This window comes from Oncorhynchus clarkii, chromosome 31 (genome assembly GCF_045791955.1).
Source record: "Oncorhynchus clarkii lewisi isolate Uvic-CL-2024 chromosome 31, UVic_Ocla_1.0, whole genome shotgun sequence".
NCBI lineage: Eukaryota > Metazoa > Chordata > Actinopteri > Salmoniformes > Salmonidae > Oncorhynchus > Oncorhynchus clarkii.
In genome coordinates this window covers 16,526,624-16,536,505 of record NC_092177.1, presented here as the reverse complement: position 1 = coordinate 16,536,505, position 9,882 = coordinate 16,526,624, and the positions used below count along the sequence as shown (strand labels likewise).

Below are 9,882 nucleotides of genomic sequence, written 5' to 3'. Positions count from 1 at the left end.
AAACAAAGACAGAGAGCGAGAAACAGAGACAGAGGGAGAAACAGAGACAGAGATAGAGAAACAGAGACAGAGAGAGAAACAGAAAGAGAGAGAGAGAAACAGAGAGAGAGAGAAAGTGAGAGACAGAGAGAAACAGAGACAGAGAGCGAGAGAGAGAGAGAGAGAAAGAGAGACAGAGAGCGAGAGAAAGTGAGAGAGAGAGAGAAAGAGACAGAGAGAGACACAGAAAGAGACAGAGAGAGAAACAGAGACAGAGAGAGAAACAGAGACAGAGAGAGAAACAGAGACACAGAGAGAGAAACAGAGACAGAGAGAGAAACAGAGACAGAGAGAGAAACAGAGACAGAGAGAGAGAAACAGAGACAGAGAGAGAAACAGAGACAGAGAGAGAAACAGAGACAGAGAGAGAAACAGAGACAGAGAGTGAGAAACAGAGACAGAGAGAGAGAAACAGAGACAGAGAGAGAGAAACAGAGACAGAGAGAGAAACAGAGACAGAGAGAGAAACAGAGACAGAGAGAGAAACAGAGACAGAGAGTGAGAAACAGAGACAGAGAGAGAGAAACAGAGACAGAGAGAGAGAAACAGAGACAGAGAGCAAGAAACAGAGAGAGAGAAACAGAGACAGAGGGAGAAACAGAGACAGAGAGAGAGAAACAGAGACAGAGAGAGAGAAACAGAGACAGAGAGAGAAACAGAGACAGAGAGAGAAACAGAGACAGAGAATGAGAAACAGAGACAGAGAGAGAGAAACAGAGACAGAGAGCAAGAAACAGAGAGAGAGAAACAGAGACAGAGGGAGAAACAGAGACAGAGAGAGAGAAACAGAGACAGAGAGAGAAACACAGAGCGAGAGAGAAACATAGAGAGAGAGAAAGTGAGAGACAGAGAGAAACAGATACAGAGAGCGAGAGAGAGAGAAAGAGAGACAGAGAGCGAGAGAAAGTGAGAGAGAGAGAAAGAGAGACAGCGAGAGAGAAAGTGAGAGACAGAGAGAGAAACAGAGACAGAGAGAGAGAGAGAGAGAGAGAGAGTGAGAGAGAGAAAGAGAGACAGAGAGAGAGAGAGAGATAAAGTGAGAGACAGAGAGAGAAACAGAGAGAGAGAGAGAGAGAGAGAGAGAGAGAGAGAGAGAGAGAGAGAAAGAGAGAGAGACAGAGAGAGAGAGAAAGTGAGAGACAGAGAGCGAGAGAGAGAAACAGAGAGAGTGAGAGACAGAGACAAAGAGAGCATGTCATGGAGGGACTCTAATGCGCATCTCTCCCTCTCTTGCCTCCCTCCATCTCACTCTCTCTGCCTCACTCTCTCTCTCTCTCCCTCTCTCTCACTCCCTCTCCCGCTCTGGTTTCCATGGTGACAGCTGTGCTGCTGCAGAAATCACACCGATCTGAGACTGAGATAGAAGTGCTTCTCTCTTTCACACACACACACACACACACACACACACACACACACACACACACACACACACACACACACACACACACACACACACACACACACACACACACACACACAGATATATATGCAGAACGCAACCCTAACATATGTTCATACATTCACCAAACACACACAGCATTAACTACCAACATTCTGCTTCACATAGGACATATAGCTGATGAATATACTGTGGTATCGCCTTCACACTCCGGTCTATAGATCCCCTCCCTCCATGTGTCCATGTGCTTTGTTTCTCAACATGAGTTGGCTCGGCACTGTGACACACACCCTGCTGTGAACAGTCCTAATTGATTTGGCTTTCATATCACTCTTTGTTATTGAATCACGCTTACCAAAAAATCGGATCAATTTTGTTGCTGCCTTTCTCTGGAGGGAGAGAAGAAGGGGAAGAGGGGGAGCGGAGTGGAGGGAGGAGGGGGGAGGCAGTGTGAGCATCAGCTGACCTTGAGAGGACCCCTTGATGGAAGCCTGTGAGTGCTGGTCATGTCTGATTGGTCAGATTGTGTTCTATTCCGGCTAGGCCCTGCCCCATGTGTTCGAACAGCAGCATCCTCAGATCACTCAATGATATAGAAGGCTTGGCTCAGCAAGTTTGGTATCACATACACACACGCAGGTGGTGTGTCAGTGCCAGGTGTGTATGTGTGCATCTGTGTACAGTGCGTAAAGTGTGTATACAATATTTCCCAGATGTCTTTGATTCATTATTAGAGAGAAAGAGAGAGGATGGTATGTGGAGAGAGAGAGATGCTCAGTTTAAGGGGAGAGGACAGTAGAGAGAGGATCATTATGGAGAGGGTAGTATAGAGAGAGGATCATTATGGAGAGGGTAGTATGGAGAGAGGATCATTATGGAGAGGGTAGTATGGAGAGAGTATAATTATGGAGAGGGTAGTATAGAGAAAGGATCATTATGGAGAGGGTAGTATAGAGAGAGAGGATCATTATGGAGAGGGTAGTATAGAGAGAGAGGATCATTATGGAGAGGGTAGTATGGAGAGAGGATCTTTATGGAGAGGGTAGTATGGAGAGAGGATCATTATGGAGAGTGTGGTATGGAGAGAGAGGATCATTATGGAGAGGGTAGTATAGAGAGAGGATCATTATGTAGAGGGTAGTATAGAGAGAGAGGATCATTATGGAGAGGGTAGTATGGAGAGAGGATCATTATGGAGAGGGTAGTATAGAGAGAGGATCAATATGGAGAGGGTAGTATAGAGAGAGGATCATTATGGAGAGGGTAGTATAGAGAGAGAGGATCATTATGGAGAGGGTAGTATGGAGAGAGAGGATCATTATGGAGAGGGTAGTATAGAGAGAGAGGATCATTATGGAGAGGGTAGTATGGAGAGAGGATCATTATGGAGAGGGTAGTATAGAGAGAGAGAGAGAGAGAGAGAGAGGATCATTATGGAGAGGATAGTATAAAGAGAGAGAGAGGGTCATTATGTAGAGGGTAGTATAGAGAGAGGATCATTATGGAGAGGATAGTATGGAGAGAGGATCATTATGGAGAGGGTAGTATGGAGAGAGTATAATTATGGAGAGGGTAGTATAGAGAGAGGATCATTATGGAGAGGGTAGTATAGAGAGAGAGGATCATTATGGAGAGGGTGGTATGGAGAGAGAGGATCATTATGGAGAGGGTAGTATAGAGAGAGAGGATCATTATGGAGAGGGTAGTATGGAGAGAGGATCATTATGGAGAGGGTAGTATGGAGAGAGTATAATTATGGAGAGGGTAGTATAGAGAGAGGATCATTATGGAGAGGGTAGTATAGAGAGAGAGGATCATTATGGAGAGGGTAGTATAGAGAGAGGATCATTATGGAGAGGGTAGTATGCAGAGAGGATCATTATGGAGAGGGTAGTATAGAGAGAGAGGATCATTATGGAGAGGGTAGTATAGAGAGAGCGGGTCATTATGGAGAGGGTAGTATAGAGAGAGAGGATCATTATGGAGAGGGTGGTATGGAGAGAGGATCATTATGGAGAGGGTAGTATAGAGAGAGGATCATTATGGAGAGGGTAGTATAGAGAGAGAGGATCATTATGGAGAGGGTAGTATAGAGAGAGGATAATTATGGAGAGGGTAGTATAGAGAGAGAGGATCACTATGGAGAGGGTAGTATGGAGAGAGGTTCTTTATGGAGAGGGTAGTATAGAGAGAGAGGATCATTATGGAGAGGGTAGTATAGAGAGAGAGAGAGAGGATCATTATGTAGAGGGTAGTATAGAGAGAGAGAGAGAGAGGATCATTATGGAGAGGATAGTATAGAGAGAGAGAGAGGGTCATTATGTAGAGGGTAGTATAGAGAGAGAGAGGATCATTATGGAGAGGGTAGTATAGAGAGAGGGTCAATATGGAGAGGGTAGTATTGAGAAAGAGAGGATCATTATGTAGAGGGTATTATTGAGAGAGAGATGATCATTATGGAGAGGGTAGTATAGAGAGAGAGAGGATCATTATGGAGAGGGTAGTATAGAGAGAGAGATGATCTTTATGGAGAAGGTAGTATAGGGAGAGGATCGTTTTTGAGAGGGTAGTATAGAGAGATATCATTATGTAGAGGGTAGTATTGAGAGAGAGAGGACCATTATAAAGAGGGTAGTATAGAGAGAGAGAGTGAGAGAGGATCATTATGTAGAGGGTAGTATAGAGAGAGAGGCTCATTATGGAGAGGGTAGTGTAGAGAGAGAGGGTTATTATGGAGAGGCTAGAATAGAGAGAGAGGATCATTATGTAGAGGATAGTATAGAGAGGATATCATTATGTAGAGTTTAGTATATAGAGAGAGAGGATCATTATGGAGGGGGTTGTATAGAGAGAGGATCATTATGGAGAGGGTAGTATAGAGAGATAGAGGATCATTATGTAGAGAGGGTTGTATAGAGAGAGGATCATTATGGAGAGGGTTGTATAGAGAGAAGATCATTATGGAGAGGGTAGTATAGAGAGAGAGAGAGGATCATTATGGAGAGGGTAGTATAGAGAGAGAGAGGATCATTATGGAGAGGGTAGTATAGAGAGAGAGAGGATCATTATGGAGAGGGTAGTATAGAGAGAGGATCACTATGGAGAGGGTTGTATAGAGAGAGGATCATTATGTAGAGGGTAGTATAGAGAGAGGATCATTATGTAGAGGGTAGTATAGAGAGAGGATCATTATGGAGAGGGTTGTATAGAGAGAGGATCACTATGGAGAGGGTTGTATAGAGAGAGGATCATTATGGAGAGGGTAGTATAGAGAGAGAGGATCATTATGGAGAGGGTAGTATAGAGAGAGGATCATTATGTAGAGGGTAGTATCGAGAGAGAGAGAGAGAGAGGATCATTATGTAGAGGGTAGTATAGAGAGAGAGAGAGAGGATCATTATGGAGAGGATAGTATATATAGAGAGAGAGGGTCATTATGTAGAGGGTAGTATAGAGAGAGAGAGGATCATTATGGACAGGGTAGTATAGAGAGAGGGTCAATATGGAGAGGGTAGTATTGAGAGAGAGAGGATCATTATGTAGAGGGTATTATTGAGAGAGAGAGGATCATTATGGAGAGGGTAGTATAGAGAGAGAGAGGATCATTATGGAGAGGGTAGTATAGAGAGAGAGATGATCTTTATGGAGAAGGTAGTATAGAGAGAGAGAGGATCATTATGGAGAGGGTAGTATAGAGAGAGAGTCTCATTATGGAGAGGGTAGTATAGAGAGAGGATCATTATGGAGAGGGTAGTATAGACAGAGGATCATTATGGAGAGGGTAGTATAGAGAGAGGATCATTATGGAGAGGGTAGTATAGAGAGAGGATCACTATGGAGAGGGTTGTATAGAGAGAGGATCATTATGGAGAGGGTAGTATAGAGAGAGAGGATCATTATTTAGAGGGTAGTATAGAGAGAGGATCATTATGGAGAGGGTTGTATAGAGAGAGGATCACTATGGAGAGGGTTGTATAGAGAGAGGATCATTATGGAGAGGGTAGTATAGAGAGAGAGGATCATTATGGAGAGGGTAGTATAGAGAGAGGATCATTATGTAGAGGGTAGTATAGAGAGAGAGAGGATCATTATGGAGAGGGTAGTATAGAGAGAGGATCATTATGTAGAGGGTAGTATAGAGAGAGAGAGGATCATTATGTAGAGGGTAGTATAGAGAGAGGATCATTATGGAGAGGGTAGTATAGAGAGAGGATCATTATGTAGAGAGTAGTATGGAGAGAGAGAGGATCATTATGGAGAGGGTAGTATTGAGAGAGGGGATCATTGTAGAAAGAGAGAAGGCAAGATGGTGATGTAATAAGGAGGGCACTTTAACAACAGGGTTTGCTCTTGATTTTTTCTGAATTGTCGATGGACTGTATGTGTGTGTGTATTCCCGTGTGTACATGTGCATGCTTGCGTATGTCCACTTGTGTGTGTATGTGTGCAGCTATTCAATCACTATGCTGCTGTTGTCTCTTGTCAGTGGATTTCCTTTGTGCTCCCCTGCTCTAGTTCTTGTCAGTGGATGTCCTTTGTGCTCCCCTGCTCTGGCTCTAGTCAGTGGATTTCCTTTGTGCTCCCCTGCTCTGGCTCTAGTCAGTGGATTTCCTTTGTGCTCCCCTGCTCTAGTTCTAGTCAGTGGATTTCCTTTGTGCTCCCCTGCTCTAGTTCTAGTCAGTGGATTTCCTTTGTACTCCCCTGCTCTAGTTCTTGTCAGTGGATTTCCTTTGTGCTCCCCTGCTCTAGTTCTTGTCAGTGGATTTCCTTTGTGCTCCCCTGCTCTAGTTCTTGTCAGTGGATTTCCTTTGTGCTCCCCTGCTCTAGTTCTTGTCAGTGGATTTCCTTTGTGCTCCCCTGCTCTGGCTCTAGTCAGTGGATTTCCTTTGTGCTCCCCTGCTCTAGTTCTAGTCAGTGGATTTCCTTTGTGCTCCCCTGCTCTAGTTCTTGTCAGTGGATTTCCTTTGTGCTCCCCTGCTCTGGCTCTAGTCAGTGGATTTCCTTTGTGCTCCCCTGCTCTAGTTCTTGTCAGTGGATTTCCTTTGTGCTCCCCTGCTCTAGTTCTTGTCAGTGGATTTCCTTTGTGCTCCCCTGCTCTAGTTCTTGTCAGTGGATTTCCTTTGTGCTCCCCTGCTCTAGTTCTTGTCAGTGGATTTCCTTTGTGCTCCCCTGCTCTAGTTCTTGTCAGTAGATTTCCTTTGTGCTCCCCTGCTCTGGCTCTAGTCAGTGGATTTCCTTTGTGCTCCCCTGCTCTGGCTCTAGTCAGTGGATTTCCTTTGTGCTCCCCTGCTTTAGTTCTTGTCAGTAGATTTCCTTTGTGCTCCCCTGCTCTGGCTCTAGTCAGTGGATTTCCTTTGTGCTCCCCTGCTCTGGCTCTAGTCAGTGGATTTCCTTTGTGCTCCCCTGCTCTAGTTCTTGTCAGTGGATTTCCTTTGTGCTCCCCTGCTCTGGCTCTAGTCAGTGGATTTCCTTTGTGCTCCCCTGCTCTAGTTCTTGTCAGTGGATTTCCTTTGTGCTCCCCTGCTCTAGTTCTTGTCAGTGGATTTCCTTTGTGCTCCCCTGCTCTAGTTCTTGTCAGTGGATTTCCTTTGTGCTCCCCTGCTCTGGCTCTAGTCAGTGGATTTCCTTTGTGCTCCCCTGCTCTGGCTCTTGTCAGTGGACTTTGGAACACCGTTTGGGTCTTTTCTAGTCAAAAAAGATACACATCAAATAACACTATTTCACGCGTCAAATTAGCTTTTCATTTGAAATGTCAAATAACACAATTCTGTTGTAGAATGTTGTGTGTGCTGAATTTGCACGTGCAAGCCAAGCGCCACCGCTACGATCAGTAGCACTGTCAATGCTGTCAAAACAAACTGTCTGCAAACACCGGCCATGACATGTTTACAAATATCTTTGATACAAATGTTATTAGAACCTTCTGGGGTAGCTAGCTAGTTTTAGCGTGGTACCATACTAGCTAGCAGCCTGAAAACAATGACCAGTAGAAACTGCAGTATTCTTCAATATTCTTAGCAATGATTTAGGAATCCATGTGAGTAAGTATTAGCTAGGTAGCCACTTGTTCTCCCATGAAAATAACTAGCTAGCCAGCTACCTAACCTTGTTTCCCAAAGCTAATGTTATAAGCAACCAGCTAGCTCCAGTGAGGCTTGACCAGACCGGGTTATGTAATGTGACTTGACTTTCCTATTTAAATAATGGTCAAATAAAAACAGTCTTATGCGGAGCATTTGTTGGCTCCTTTTCCTTCACTCTGCGGTCCAACTCATCCCAAACCATCTCAATTGGGTTGAGGTCAGGGGATTGTGGAGGCCAGGTCATCTGATGCAGCACTCCATCACTCTCCTTCTTGGTCAAATAGCCCTTACACAGCCTGGAGGTGTGTTGGGTCATTGTCCTGTTGAAAAACAAATGATAGTCCCACTAAGCCCAAACCAGATGGGATGGTGTTTCGCTGCAGAATGCTGTGGGAGCCATGCTGGTTAAGTGTGCCTTGAATTCTAAATAAATCATAGACAGTGTCACCAGCAAAGCAGCCCTACACCATAACACCTCCTCCTCCATGCATTACGGTGGAAATACACATGTGGAGATCATCCGTTCACCCTCATCATAACACCTCCTCCTCCATGCATTACGGTGGAAATACACATGTGGAGATCATCCGTTCACCCTCACCGCGTCTCACAAAGACACGGCGGTTGGAACCAAAATGTGGACTCATCAGACCAAAGGACAAATATCCACTGGTCTAGAGTCCATTGCTCATTTTTCTTGGCCCAAGCAAGTCTCTTCTTCTTATTGTTCTTATCTTCTTATTCTTCTTATTAAGGCCTCATTCACACATCCTCCCTTCAACAGTTGATGTTGAAATGTGACTGTTACTTGAACTCTGTGAAGCATTCATTTGGGCTGCATTTTCTGAGGCTGGTAACTCTAATGAACTTATCCTCTGCAGCAGAGGTAACTCTTAAACATCAGACCTACAGGGATTCAGTCCACAGGAGGAAAAGTTCAGCAGGAGGGAAAACTGTGGAAGAGCTCATCAGGATGGGGAAAGCATGTTTCTGACCACACTGCGTGCTGGGGTCATAGACCAACTGAAACTGAAGTCCCGGGAATCAAGGCTGCTGATAGGCTGAACGAGATGTGGTGATAAGTATTTGGCATGACCTTGACCTATAAGACACTAAAAAAAGTGGGGGTCCTCTGAATAGGAGACTAAGCTGCCCGACTAGAACTAGCCATAAAGGATGGCTAGAACTGGCTCTCGAGTGGCGTAGTGGTCTAAGACACTGGTCGTTTAAAGAAATACACATAGTAGATTGACTGGTACAATAAATGTAGGTCATTTCACAGTTGTTTCAGAGTACCGCAATAAGAGCTACGACGCTAATGTTCTGTAGGTGTTAAAACGGTGTGCATAGGCCACAGGAAGTAAACTGATACCGGACTGCACTCTAGTCAAAGAGTAATGACAGACACAGAAGCCCAGTCTAGGAGTTTAATGATGAAATCATTGATGAGAGTATATGGTTTGTGTACAGAGGAAGACAGGATCAAATATATATAAAATGACTACAATGTATAAACAATATGACATTAAACAGTAGTGGCAGCAATCTATACACAATAGACAATAAGAGAAAATTAACACACCATAAATCCTCTCAAGAGAATTAACATTACAGTTAAACCAACTGGTAGGCTAATTACATAAATGTACAAAATGGTAAGAGAACTGGTGAACAAAGTTATCCCTCTACATACAAATATATTGTATTTACATGTAACAATAGCAACAGGAATATTATAAAATAAAGTATTTGTTCTGACTACATTTCGTCAAAAACGCACAAATATCCCTGCAAATGAAAACGATCTGATCTCCACAGAAGCCAACCGAACTGAGAGATACATTTCCTTTTTACACTAACAAGTGGTTGCCATGGTGAATAATCCAATAGTAATTGGTAGGACACATGAAAGGAAACATCTAAGAGTTTACCGGAATCTCTACATTAAAATAAACACTTGTAGATCCATATAATGTCCATTAGAGGATTCTAAATTTATATCTAAGGGGCTTTTATACAGGTGTCACTGAGTAGACTGAAACCCCATGTCATTGATCCACAATCTATAGGTAAGGCTATACAGTGAAATAAGTATGCCCCCAATGCAATTCTAAAGTCAAATACATCCACAGGGTAATTTAAACAGATTTTTGTCAAATTCACAAATGATTGTCTTTTGTTGAAATTATATAAAAACATTAAAAACTTGTTAAGCATGTTCTATTCCATTATGGCGCTATTTGTTTTCATTTGCATCACTTTCAGTGGGAGACTTTTATTTTGAAGGCGAACCGCAAATTACACTATTGTGGCTAATTCTTATTGTGTCTAGCTTCACATAGGCCGACAATCATTTATCAA

General features: G+C 43.5%; 1 protein-coding gene across 1 annotated transcript in view; it reads left to right on the top strand.

Annotated features, from left to right (window-relative positions):
* Positions 1 to 9,882, top strand: part of LOC139390789 (pro-neuregulin-2, membrane-bound isoform-like) — a 39,034-nt gene that overhangs the window by 10,771 nt on the left and 18,381 nt on the right. The window lies entirely within an intron of this gene.